This window comes from Ambystoma mexicanum, chromosome 8, assembly GCF_040938575.1.
Source record: "Ambystoma mexicanum isolate Mex_15411 chromosome 8, UKY_AmexF1_1, whole genome shotgun sequence".
NCBI lineage: Eukaryota > Metazoa > Chordata > Amphibia > Caudata > Ambystomatidae > Ambystoma > Ambystoma mexicanum.
In genome coordinates this window covers 201,019,714-201,033,162 of record NC_090929.1, presented here as the reverse complement: position 1 = coordinate 201,033,162, position 13,449 = coordinate 201,019,714, and positions in this window count along the sequence as shown.

Sequence of the window (13,449 nt, the reverse complement as noted above, 5' to 3'; positions counted from 1 at the left end):
TAGAACTTCAATTTTAATACTATGAGCAATCGACAGAACTGTACAGGCGATAGAATATCTAAAAATAAGAGCAATACCTCAACCAGGATGGGAAGAGATTGTATCAAAACAGAGTATGTTTTAATTAGCAGGCAAGGCTTGAACTAGTGAGAGGCCAGAAGAGTCACAGAGCCGGGTTTTGGTCACGCATACCCGATCAGGTAGATGCTCAGATAGTAGATCAAAGCACAATGCAGCATGTGCTGCTAAAGAACACATGTTGAACAAGAAAGCCTTTAAAGCATCAGCAACTGAAACACTTTCATCAGGATTTACCGATTTAGAAGCATTCAAGCCAGCTGGTGCAAGATCTATTAGTGAGCTGTGTGTCCAGGCTAGTGCTGAAGATGATTATGTGATTATGCAGGGGCATGTACTGTCCACGGCCCGTTCGAAGCATGAATGAGCACAGACGGGCTGAACTTTGGCGCAAATTAAGTGTGTCTCTGCTTTGCTCTCCTGCTGTGCTGACTGGTCAGCTGATTCTTATGTAGGCACATGATGTCGCCACTAGCCAATCCCCCGGCTTCTGCCCAATAGGCAGCAATACAATACTGTAGGAGTGAGTGCAGGTAAGAACTAAAAATAGACTTCTGAATGTGACCAGGCACGAGACCCCAAAGGCTCTGTCAGCAGGCCAGTCAGGCAGGCCTCCATGGAGGGGAGAGAGATGAGTAGCAGGAAGGCCGAGGAGAAGAGAGGAGCAGTAAAACAGGCAGGAGAAAGTAAGAGAAGAGACAATCATTTTTGTTGCAATAAAGGAAAGAAATGGTCTAGCCTTTCGGATGTTAAAATGCTGAAACCGACAGTAGCATGGAAGAGCAGACATATTTCAGGTGAAAGAGAGAGAAGAGTGAATAACAACACCAAGATTCTGTCCAGAGAGAGAAATGGGGAAAGAGGAAGGGGGTAAAGAGATAAGGGGGGGAGGAAGAGGAAGGATCACGTTGATGGCAGGGATGCAGAGAACTTTTGTCTTGAAGGAATTGAGATGGAGCAAGTCTGCCGACATCCAAGATGGAATAGCAAAAGAAGAGAAGAGAGAATAGACAGAGAAAACGAGTAGAAAGAAAGAGCTGAATATCATCATCATAAAGATGATGAGAGAGACCAAAGGAAATGATGAGAGAGGCAAGAGGGATGGTATAACGAGCGAAGAGCAAGGGACCCACGACTAAATCTTGGGGCGCACCATACTGATTAGGACGGTAGGCGACTTTATGCCAGCCCAGGATACTGAGTAGGTGTGATTAGAGAGACATGGGTGAAACTAATCTAGAACAGAAAACAGAGACCAAGAGAGGAAAGAGGTTGAAGAAGCAGAGAGTGATCAACCTTGCCAAAAGCAGCAAACAGATCGAGTACAACCAGGAGAGATAATTGCTTGGTGTAGCGAGTGGATAGAAGTGCATCACAAACAGAGAGAAGACTAGTTTTGGTAGAGTGCAGAGGGTGAAAACCAGATTGATGGATAGGAAGGAGGGAGGCCGTATTAACATAAGCAAAAACTTGAGAATAGACAATATGCTTGAGTTGTCTGGAGAGAAAAGGTAAGAGGGAAATAGGTCAGTAGTTAGAAGGGAGAGGAGGATCCAAAAAAGGATTTTAACGATAGGGAGAATAGAGGCATTGTTAAATGAGGGGGAGGGGGCAGGAGATTGAAGGGAAGGATTAAAGGTCGGACCTGATAAGAAAAAAGACAGGGATAGACTTTGGAAATAAGAGAGGACGGGAGCGGGTTTTAGGGAGAGGTTGTAGGGTGGGCTTTGGAAAAAAAGCAGAGATGCCAGCGTCAGTAAGTGGGTAAAATGAAGACAGAAGAGGGACAGGGGAGTTAGGAACAGGAGAGGGAGGGAGAATGAGAAGACAAGACAGTAGATGAATGAATAATAATTACTTTAGAAGAAAAGTAAGGGTCAAGGTCGGAGGCTAAGAGGGATGAGAAGAGGGAAGGATCAGGGGTAGAAGGAGAAAGAATATTATTGAGAAACTGAAAAAAGTGACAGCAGAGGTGTTGCTAGGTCTGGAAAAGATCCAGGGCTATGCTAATATTGGGACTGTCGGGATTCAGGGCTAGAGAGTCTTTTGATTGTAGCCCCTGAGCTTCTATCTGGGGCTACAACCAAAAGACATGTGTCTGTAGCCCTCCTCCAACTCCCAAGCAATGCCTCTGAGTGATGGAAAGAGAGTCAATAAGATTTGTATAGAAGTATTGTTTGCTGAGAAGAAGAGCAGCATCAAAGGTATAATCGAGAACTGAAAGATTAAGAAGGTTGGAGGCTGAGAGGGATGAGACGATGGTAGGATTTGGGGTAGAAGGAGAAAGAATGCGATTGAGAACCTGAAATAAGTGACGGCCGGGGTCTTTTTAGTTCTGGAAAAGATCTGGGGCGATGCTAACATCTGGACTGTCAGCACTCAGGGCTAGAGAGTCTTTTTGTTGTAGCCCCTGAGCTTCCATCTGGCACTGCAACAAAAAGACCACTGGCTACACCCCCCCCCTACACCTCCCTAGCAACACCTCTGAGTGCTGGAAATAGGAGGAGAGCGAGTCAAGAAGATTCATACAGACGTATTGTGAACCGTTTGAGGCTCTTTAAGATGAGGTAACACTTTACAGGGTGGATGGAGAAATTACTCAAACATAAATCATTCAACCGAAACAGGAAGTTGGCAAAATACTTTTGTGTCTGTTTTATTATCAATGATCTTAAACAGGGAGTACAAAGGACATCATCCAACGTCTGACAGTAAGGTTGTTCATACAAAACATGATTATATAGTAAATATTCATCATCAGTGATGTCATCCTATGTGGGAAACTAAGAAACTTATGGAGGGTTGTGGTTGGGTAACAGGAAACATCTAGGTATACTTTCTATAAAGGTTGGTGTTGAGATCGATCTCTACTGTCAGGTGGACAACTCTGCCCACCCATAGTGCAAGTCATTGTGAGCATCCTAAAATACACAACGTCTTATTGGGTCTCTAAACTATAGGGGTCTTTGCTACGTGGCCCTCTATAATTTGCCATTCTGGAATATTCCACTCGTTAGCAGCATGCATGATGGTACCCCAGGTGCCAGTGGGTCTGGCTTGACCATGCCTCCCCACCCAATTAGCCCATCATCCTTCGTCACTCAAACTGTGTGCCATGAGAATAGTCTTTGTACTCAGCCTTGTAAAACTGCACGGTTCCTGGGAATGAAAGGGAGTGTGGGTATGACATCATCTTCTGATTTCGGTGTAGCCTGTCCAAGATTCTATTTTCATCTGCCCATGTGACTGGAGACCACGTTTTGAGCTTCCTTGCCGCATTTAATGGTATTAAATGCAAAGTCCTTCCACCACCTTAACAGGAGCTCAGCTTCTCGTCTTCCTCATACATTCTATCAATCCATTATATTTGACTAGTTTCTTGGCTGCTTCACCCCTTGACATTTGGCCAAGTAGGCCCCTCGATGCTCCTTCTGTTCTCAGCTGAGTTTATCTTGCTGCACCACACTTTTCCAGCCTTTCTATTCAAGGGGTCCAGTTTGCCCAAAATACGATGTAGAACTTCCTGATTCCTATGCATATATATACCTTGGCACATCGCTGCAATCTATTCACTACGTATAGCCAGCCATATGATTACTGTGTCTATTTGCGTTACTGCATCTGTACATTTATAAAAGGATTGTCATTTTCTTCTGTGCTTTTCGCACGTGTGATCTTCATTTCGCACATGAACATTTACTCGGTTCTTCGTTATCAGATTCTATATGGTCTATAGATCTTTTCACCTGTCATCTCTTCTGAGGTGTGTCACTTTCTTCATGTGACATCACCAATCTTTTCTTTAATCCATCTTTATGTGTTCTTCAGGGATCTTTCCCAAAAGGCTGTCATTTCTTCGTGGGTACATAAAGAATGGTTTTCTCAATGGAAACTTTGCTTCAAATGCTGCTCATGTTACAGGCCTCATTATAGGTGTCTTGCTTGTCACTATTTCAGGTTCCCAACATATAGGCAATTTAGGAGCGGCACTTCCGGTAGAAGCTTTTGGCTCCTTCTCTACAATAGTTTGGCGAGATGAAGAGCATCAAAATCATAATGGAGAACTGAAAGATTAAGAAGGTTGGAGGCTGAGAGGGATGAGAAGAGGGTAGGAACAGCGGTAGAAGGAGAAAAAAACAATTGAGAACCTGAAATAAGCTACAGCAGGTGTTTTGTTAGGTCTGGAAAAGATCTGGGACTAAGCTAATATCAGGACTCAGGTCTAGAGAGCCTTTTGGTTGTAGCCCCTCAGCTCTTATCTGGGGCTACAACCAAAAGACCCCTGGCTATAGTCCCCATTAAACCCCCCTAGCAAGGCCTCGGTGTGACAGGAATAAGAGGAGAGAGAGTCAAGGAGATTTGTATAGAAGTGTTGTTTGGCGAGAATAGAAACATCAAAACACTTAATGGAGAGCGGAAAAATTAAGGTCAGAAGGAAAACAAGATTTCCTCCTGTGGCATTCAACATGACACAGGGAATGATGCAAAGAACAAAGGCTGAGGTGGCTTGTATGAAGGAGAAAACGGGGAGGAAGGATAAAGAGAGTCAAGAGTATTGAGGATAGAAGTTGATAGCAGAGAGGAGAAGGCGCCAACAGAGAAGGATGGAAGAGCATCTAGAGAAGGAGGAGCAGATGAAAAAGAAGAAATAAATAAGAAGGTGTAGAAGGACCACAGGTCTCAACTGAAGAATGAAGAAGAGAAGAAGGAGGAGGAGAAGAGGAAGAGTGAGAGGGAATGAGTGAGAAGGAAAGAAGAGAGTGGTCAGATAGGTAGTGTGAAGGGCCGAAAACTGATGTAAGGGCAAAAGGGGAAGAAAGGATGAGGCCCAGGGATAAGGCATAAATGTGAGACGGAGGAGTGGGCACCGATGCAAGATGATATAATTCAAGCAGATGGATGGCAGAGTGGGTGGAGGAAAGATGGAGGTTGAAGTCACTTGAAAGAATCACGGGGACATCTAGTGGGAGAATGTAAGAGATCAAGATCATTACAGAAGGATTTTGGAGGCACAGGCAGGCAGTAGGTCAAAATGAAAGTGATAGAGGCTTTGTGAAATACGAGAACTGATATTCAAATTAAGAAAAAGAGGAAGATTGGGGGGGGAGTAGGGTACACAAAGAAAAATTGTTCTCTTAGAGTGGAAGTGTCTTGTTGAAAGACATTTTACTTGGAAATTGCATTATTTTTTCCCTGTCTGCATTTGAAAGCAGAATGTCCAGAAAGCAGTTAATACCAGTAGTTAGTGACTGCACTCTGAACATTCTGATTGGCTGAGAGGAGGTCAATAACAATTTCCAAGGTCCTAATATTTGTTATTGACAGCACTATGAAATAGGAAAAATGCCATATGAAGCACTATATGTAATGACACATCATTTCACAGTATGCACATCCTGTATTACAGCGTGTGAATCAGTTCTAGTTTGTGGTGGCATGTCAATTCTGTTTCTTACAATGGAAGTTTAGGGCGTGCTGTCACTTTTCCGGAGCAGATGCTGTCATGATCATACTCCACTGCCTACATATGCATGCAAGCATAGAGTTGCATCCTTTTCTAGATATTTTTATTGTGATTGGGGTATCCTGAAGGTCTGTCTTCCTCCTATCATTTCTGTGCTTGCACTTTTTGCATCTTTACTTAGATTTTGGATCTAAGTTTTTTGCTTTTCTTTTATTTTGCTGATGTGCATTTTCACAACTTTTTGATCACTGTTCCATGATATCCAAATATGCTCGAAAGGGCAAATACATTTTTGAGAGCACCCCCTGAATGCCGCACGACTTCTCAGTTTATGCTTTCTTTCGCCATGAGATATCATGTTTCAGAATTTGGTGCCCATCACAGAGAAGGATTTGGCCTCCTCCAGTAGCAGGTTGTATATGGTTGTTAACAGAATACAGAGTGTTATCAGTGTAATGTGTATTAGGACATTCTTGCTCTTAAGATCCAGCAATGTGGTCTCAATGATAGAGTGGAACTGCAAGAAAAAGATAGCACATGTGCTGCTGTGAAAGACGTGGGTTGATTTGTTTAATTTTAACAAACCAAAATAGTAGCCACAGAAGATGGCAAATACCACATCAATGAGAGAATGCTGAAAATGTGTAGTCTAAGAAGGTGATAGGATGAGAGAGAAAAAGAGATTAGGGAAAGAGGAAGCGTAAGCAGATAACGAGAAGTGAATCGGATGCTGGAAGAGAGCATACGTCGCATAGATGAAATTGCCTCGCTCAAGGCAGCCCCTCATTAGCATACAGCTGGCTTTGTCTCCATGCTGAGTGACATCCCTGAGGTTGGCTGATGGCTGCTTCCAGATGTGGCAGAACAATAGCGCTCATCATCAACTCCCTTTGTGAAAGAGCTCGCATTGCCCTCATCAGCAGCCCACGTTTTCAGGAAAGCGGCGCACTCTGCATTTCTGTTCAGAAAATGACTTCCCGCTTCTGAATGGAGCACTTGCAAAGGACGGGAGACGAGCAGCACTGAAAACAGGAGGCCGCCTAGTTACTGCCACTGAGGGTGCAGCACTGAAACACAGGAAGAAGCGGTGCAGCCGTTTGCCTCTCATAGAGAAGGAACAGGCAGCAGCAGGGAAAGCTGCAGTCTCAGGTGCAACAGGCAAGACCGGCAGCAACAGTGCAAGCATCATTCTCAATGGTAGAGCGCAGGGATAATCGGTGCACGCTCCAGTCTCGTGTGGAACTGACAACACTGACAGCAACATTGCAAGCATCATTCTCATATAGAACTGGTAGAGCGCAGGGAGAAGAAGTGCACGCTCCAGTCTCGTGTGGAACTGACAACACAGGCAACAACAGTGCAAGCATTATTCTCACATAGAACTGTTAGCACACAGGCAGAAGCAGTGCAAGCACCAGTCTCATGGAGAACAGGCAACAACAATACAAGCACTGTTCCTGTATAGAATTGGTAAAGTGCAGGGAGAAGCAGTGCAAGCATCAGTCTCATGTGGTGCTGACAACACAGGCAACAGCAGTGCAAGCATCATTCTCATATAGAACTGGTAGAGTGCAGGAAGAAGCAGTGCAAGCACCATTCTACTTTAGAACTAGTGCACCACAGGCAGAAGCAGTGCAAGTACCAGCTTCATGCTGAACAGACATATCAGGCAACAACAGTACAAGCACCATTCCCATATAGAACTGATGGAGATCAGGCAGAAGCAGTGCAAGCACCAGTCTCATGAAAAGCAGGCAACTACAGTACAATCATCATTCTCGTATAGAACCGGTGGAGCACAATCAGAATCAGTGCAAGCATCAGTCTCATGTGGTACTGACAACACAGGCAACAACCATGCAAGCATCATTCTCGTATTGAAGTGGTAGAGCGCAGGCAGAAACAGTGCAAACACTAGTGTTGTGTGGAACGGATACCACATACAACAGTGTAAGCACCATTCTCACATAGAACTGGTAGAGCGCAAGCAGAAAGAGTGCAATCACCAGTTTCATGCGGAACAGACAAATCAGGCAACAACAGTGCAAGCATCATTCTCACATAGAACTGTTAGCACACAGGCAGAAGCAGTGCAAGCACCAGTCTCATGCAGAACAGGCAACAACAGTACAAGCACCATTTCGATATAGAACTGGTAGAGTGCAGGAAGAAGCAGTGCGAGCACCAGTTTCATTCAGAACAGACATATCAGGCAGCAACAGTGCAAGCATCATTCTCACATAGAACTGGTGGAGAACAGGCAGAAGCAGTGCAAGCAGCAGTCTCATGAAGAGTAGGCAACTACAGTACAATCATCATTCTTGTATAGAACCAGTGGAGCACAAGCAGAATCAGTGCAATCACCAGTCTCATGAGGAACTGACAACACAGGCAACAACCGTGCAAGCATCATTCTCGTATTGCAGTGGTAGAACAGTGCATACACTAGTGTTGTGTGGAACAGATACCACATACAACAGTGCAAGCACCATTCTCACATAGAACTGGTAGAGCGCAAGCAGAAACAGTGCAAGCACCAGTTTCATGCGGAACAGATAACACAGACAACAACAGTGCAAGCACCATTCTCCTTTAGAATATGTGCACCACAGGCAGATGCAGTGCAAGCACCAGTTTCATGTGGAACAGACAAATCAGGCAACAACCGTGCAAGCACCATTCCCATATACAACTGATGGAGCACAGGCAGAAGCAGTGCAAGCACCAGTCTCATGAAGAACAGGCAATAACAGTACAATCATCATTCTCATATAGAACTGGTGGAGCACAGTCAGAATCAGTGCAAGCACCAGTCGCATGTGGTAGTGACAACACAGGCAACAGCAGTGCAAACACTAGTGTTGTGTGGAACAGATAACACAAACAACAACAGTGCAAACACCATTCTCCTATAGAACTACTGGACCACTGACAGAAGCAGTGCAAGCACCAGTCTCATGTGGAACAGACAATACAGGCAACAACAGTGCAAGCATCATTCTCTTAAAGAACTGCTCTGCTACAGCCTGATATTTATCTGCCATATCATGATATAATTTCATTTGAAGCTGCTGCATTAATGCAATTTGTTTTTCTGCAGCTAATTCCTTTTCCAACTCTCAACATTTGCTTGTAGTTCCACATTTTGTTGATGTATTTTACAAAAGGCATGTAATAGAATCAAACCCCTCCTTCCTAGAGCCGAACATTCTTTACCTTTCTCCATAGATACTTGATGCAAGCATTTTGCCATGTGGAACAGACAATATAGGCAACAACAGTGCAAGCATCATTCTCTTAAAGAACTGGTGGAGGGCAGGAAGAAGCAGTTCAAGCACCAGTCTCGTACAGAACAGGCAACAACAGCGCAAGCATCATTCTCGTATATAATTGGTGGAGCACAGGCAGAAGCAGTGCAAGCAGCAGTGTCCCATGTAACAGACAACACAGGCAACAACAGTGCATGCAACATTCTCACATAGAACTGGTTGAGAGTAGTTAAAAGCAGTGCAGGCACAAGTCTCATGCAGAACTGACAACACAGGAAACAACAGTGCAAGCATCATTCTCGTATAGACCTGGTAGAGAGCAGGCAGAAACAGTGCAAGCACCAGTCTCATATGGAACAGATAACACAGACAACTGCAGTGCAAGCACCATTCTCGTACAGTGGACCAGAGGCAGAAGCAGTGCAAGCACCAGTTTAATATCGGAATAGACAAATCAGGCAACAACAGTGCAATCACCATTCCTGTATAGAACTGGTGGAACACAGGCAGAAGCAGTGCTATCACCAGCCTCGTGCGGAACAGACAACACTGACAAACAAAAGTGCAAGCTTCATACGTGTATAGAAATGGTGAAGCACAGACAGAAACATCGCAATCACCAGTCTCATGTGGAACAGGCAGCAACAGTACAAGCATCATTCTCTTATAGAACTGGTTAAGCGCAGGCAGAAGCAGTGCAAGCACCAGTCTCATGTGGAACAGTCAACACGGGCAACAACAGTACAAGCATCATTATCATATAACTGCTAAAGAGGAGGCAGAAGCAGTGCACGCACCAGGATCATAGAGAACTAACAGAACACAGGCAGCAGCGCAATGGGCATTCTAAAGTCATAACACAGACAACAACCACACACGCACAGCTCTCAGACACAACAGATAAAGAAGAGGCCACTTCAAGTTGCACATTCAATTCTCATAGAGGTCAGGCAGCGCACACCCAGAAGCAGTGCAAACCTGCTTCCCATATAGAACAGGAATAAAACAGGCAGAAGCAATGCAAGCACCTTTCCCATATAGAACTGTTAGACCCGCCTCTTTATTCCTTGCAATCTGCTTCACTCACCATCTACGTTCCTATTTGTAAATCACTCTTTTACTTCAGACGCTAGGTCTGTTCTCACTAAATACTCTAATATTATTATTAATTATGATCATAATAAGAGTAATAATAATAATATTAATAACAACAACAGGCAGAAGCAGTGCAGGCCCCATTCTCATACAGAACTGGTAGAGCACAAGCAGCAGCAGTGCAGGCCTCATTCTCATATAGAAAAGGCAGATCTCATGGAGTAGCAGAGAAAGCTCTGCTAGTACACGGGCAAGAAGCAGTATACCCTACATTCTTGCGTAGAACAGTGTGAGGCATGCATGGCATCAAGAGAGACCCAGACTCAAAAGTAACAGTTTGAAAACCTTTATTATAAAACTGTGTAGGGTTGGTGTAATGCCTAACTGGCCCTAACTCTAATGCTGTTGTTCCCGCAGCTGATACTTCCAAGGGCCGTCAATGTCCCTGAATCCAAAACCAAAGTCTGTCTGTGTCCAAACCTAAGCGTGCCCTCATTCTTAAACAAATGTGATGTTAGGTCTTCTTAAAGAAAAATGGTGGCTCAAAAAAAAAATGTAAACCAAGGCTGGTTTCAGGTAGCCTTACCATCAGGTTTAGTTCTGCCAGTTTAAAAATAGTTCAACGCAAAAAGGGGGTCCCTTGCGATCTTCCAGGTAGGGCTCTTGTAGCAGGACAATGCAGTTCACAATGTTTCTGAGTCTCTTGGGATGCCCTTCCCCAAACTTTGATCCCTCTGGATCCAAATTGAAGAGTCACAGTTCCTTTTGGGCCTCTCAGGGTTCCTTTCCCCAAGTCTAAGCCTCTCTCTTTTTAACAATTTCTCTCATAGTTCCTATTAGGCTTCTCAGAGTTCCCTTCCCCAAGTCTAGGATACTCTTTTTTCAACAATGTCTCTTACTGTTTCTTTGGGCCTCTCATGGTTCCCCTCTCAAGCTCAGGTCTCTCTGGATCAAAAAGATTCACACTTTCTTACTGTATAACTCAAATGAAGATTCACAGTTCCCTGCAGGCCTCTCAGGGTTCCCTTCCCCAAGCCTTGGCCTTTCAGCCTACAACAATTTTTTTCACAGTTTCCTATGGGCCTCTGAGGGTTCCCTTCCCCAAGCCCACTTGCCTCAAAACATTCACATAAAAGTTCACAAAAATAAAACACGAAAAATTCACCTTGTCAGGATGTACGTCTGAAAGCACTGTTCTTTTGGGTGATTATGCAACTGCCTTTGCTTCACTTAGGAGGATTTTGCTCTCACTTCACTATCAGTGTAGCTCCCCCTTTCCCCACATTTTAGCAAGTGATGCTGTACACCTACTTTGGTCAACACCAGGGCAGTATCAGAGACGTTCGAGAATGCAGGGCTTTAGCTCCTCCGCATGCACAACCACTCTGATTCATAGCCCCCCTCTGTACATATTTTGTTTTCCTTCTCGCACCTTTTTCCTCTATGTCCTCTTGCGCACCTTTGTGGTACTTTTTGCTTTTCCGTGCCTCTTTCACCCTTCCTTTGTCTTGCCTCTTGCACACTTTCTATGCCGTGTTTTGCCTCTTGCACACTTACTCTGTCATGCCGTGCCTCTTGGACACTTCCCTTGCCTTGTCGTGCCTCTCACACACTTTCTCTCTGTTCGCTTTGTGCTTCTTGCACCTTTCTCTCTTTTCCTTCCTTTTTTCCGGTTCACCCTAGCCCTTCTTTCTGTCTTTAACAACTTACTGTTTCTGCTTTTTTTGCTTTTTCTGCGTTTGCGACGCTCGCACACCTTTGGTCTCTTACTTTGCCGCTTACACCTTCCAATGCTACTGCTCCCGCTCAAGGCACTCGACATGCTACTGAGTTTCTCGCTCTCTAAATGGGGCAAGGTAAATAGGTGTTATGGTCAAAGCCATGCTTCTGTCTCATCTGACCCTCCCCTCTGCCTGTTTCTGTTATGTTCTGGTATGATATTTCTGCCTCCCTCTTGGTTCCATTGAGGCTTCAGGGACTTCTTCCTCCTCTCCTATCACCCTGTTGGGATACCGCGTCTCACCTGGGGTTTTCCCATGAGTGCAACCCCCGACACCCCTACTCAAGTGATTGTCGCTCACTCGTCCACCCGCAGGGTTGGGATCCAAAAGCGATGACCCTCTCCTGGCCTCCTGAATAGAGGACTCTCAGGGTCTACATGGGAGAATCCCCCCCAGGTTTCTCACAACAGGCATTGGTACTGCAAGCACCATTATCAGAATCAGAGAATCGGAGAAGGTAAAGCACAGGCAGCAGCTGTTCAAGCACAATTATTGGATACAGTAGGTAGAGTACATCCAGCAGCCAGAGTGCAAGTTCAATTCTCATATAGGTCAGGCAATGTACAGGCAGAAGAAGTAAAAACATGTTTTCTATATAGAATTTCGGGATAATTAAAGGCAAAGGTATACTGCCTGAATTTAAAGTGAGAGGCGCTGAGAAGTTGCACTGGTTTTTCAAGAGTTACACATATGATTCATCTGTTTGGAGAAATATTGTGCAAACAAAGCCAGTGGATAGGTGTAGCCTTTTGTAATAGGCAACACCAAACACACATACAATCCAAGTTGACAGACACATGTTAAGAGTGTGTGGCTCAGCTCACCTTACAGCTGCACAGACCCACATTTCGACCAGTTCTGAGGAGACAAAGAGACCTACTAAACTGATCCAGACCCCAACTCATTTATGGTTCTCAGCAAAAATGGTCCCAGAAGGAAGGGCTAGAGCCAATACAAGTCTCAAGCACTTTATCAACCATGTAGGCATTAGAAGATGGGGAGAGAGACACAGAGACTGTGTCAATAAGAAGGCTGCAGCGAAACTGGGAGAGGAGGTTGTGACTGAGCATCGAAAGGACATGAAAAGTCAGTGGAGTAAGGAGGGTAGTTGGAAAGATCTCCAGAGAGAAGTTTGGAAGACGTTCAGAAGATGGTGCTAGAAAGGCCATCAGAAAGGAGGGTGGAAGGAGACGTGAACAGGAAAGTAGGGAATTCACCATAGAAGAGGTTGGCACTAAGTGTGAGGAGGGAGGTAGTGAGAACACAGTTGAGGAATTTGGGCCAAGAAATCATGAGGAAAGTGAGGGGTATCTAGGAGGAGCCAGAGGAAACCATCACAAAGTTGACAGAGAATATATCAAGGATGCTAATTCCTACAGTCCAGGAGCACTCCTTTGTATATAATAACTTAGTTATGTTGTTAAGACAGGTGTTAGGGTGCAGGGGAGAAAAACAACTCTGACACTAGGTTGTAGTACTAATTTAAAAAACAAACAGGTGTCCACGAACTTGTGGAACACTCCCGTCTCCTGCACACCAAAATCTATTGAAGACCAATCAATATTATAAACCATGAAGGTGATAAGAAGTATTTGTAAGTTCTCAATTAAATGAAACGATTTTGCTCTGAAATTTTTATATCCAAAATCTTGATTGTTTATATCAAATTATTATCTTAATATATTTTACACAATTGTATTTCCAACACAATGATTTTCAAGGATGTAATGCCATCAATTTCTCAAATCAACAATCCATAAAA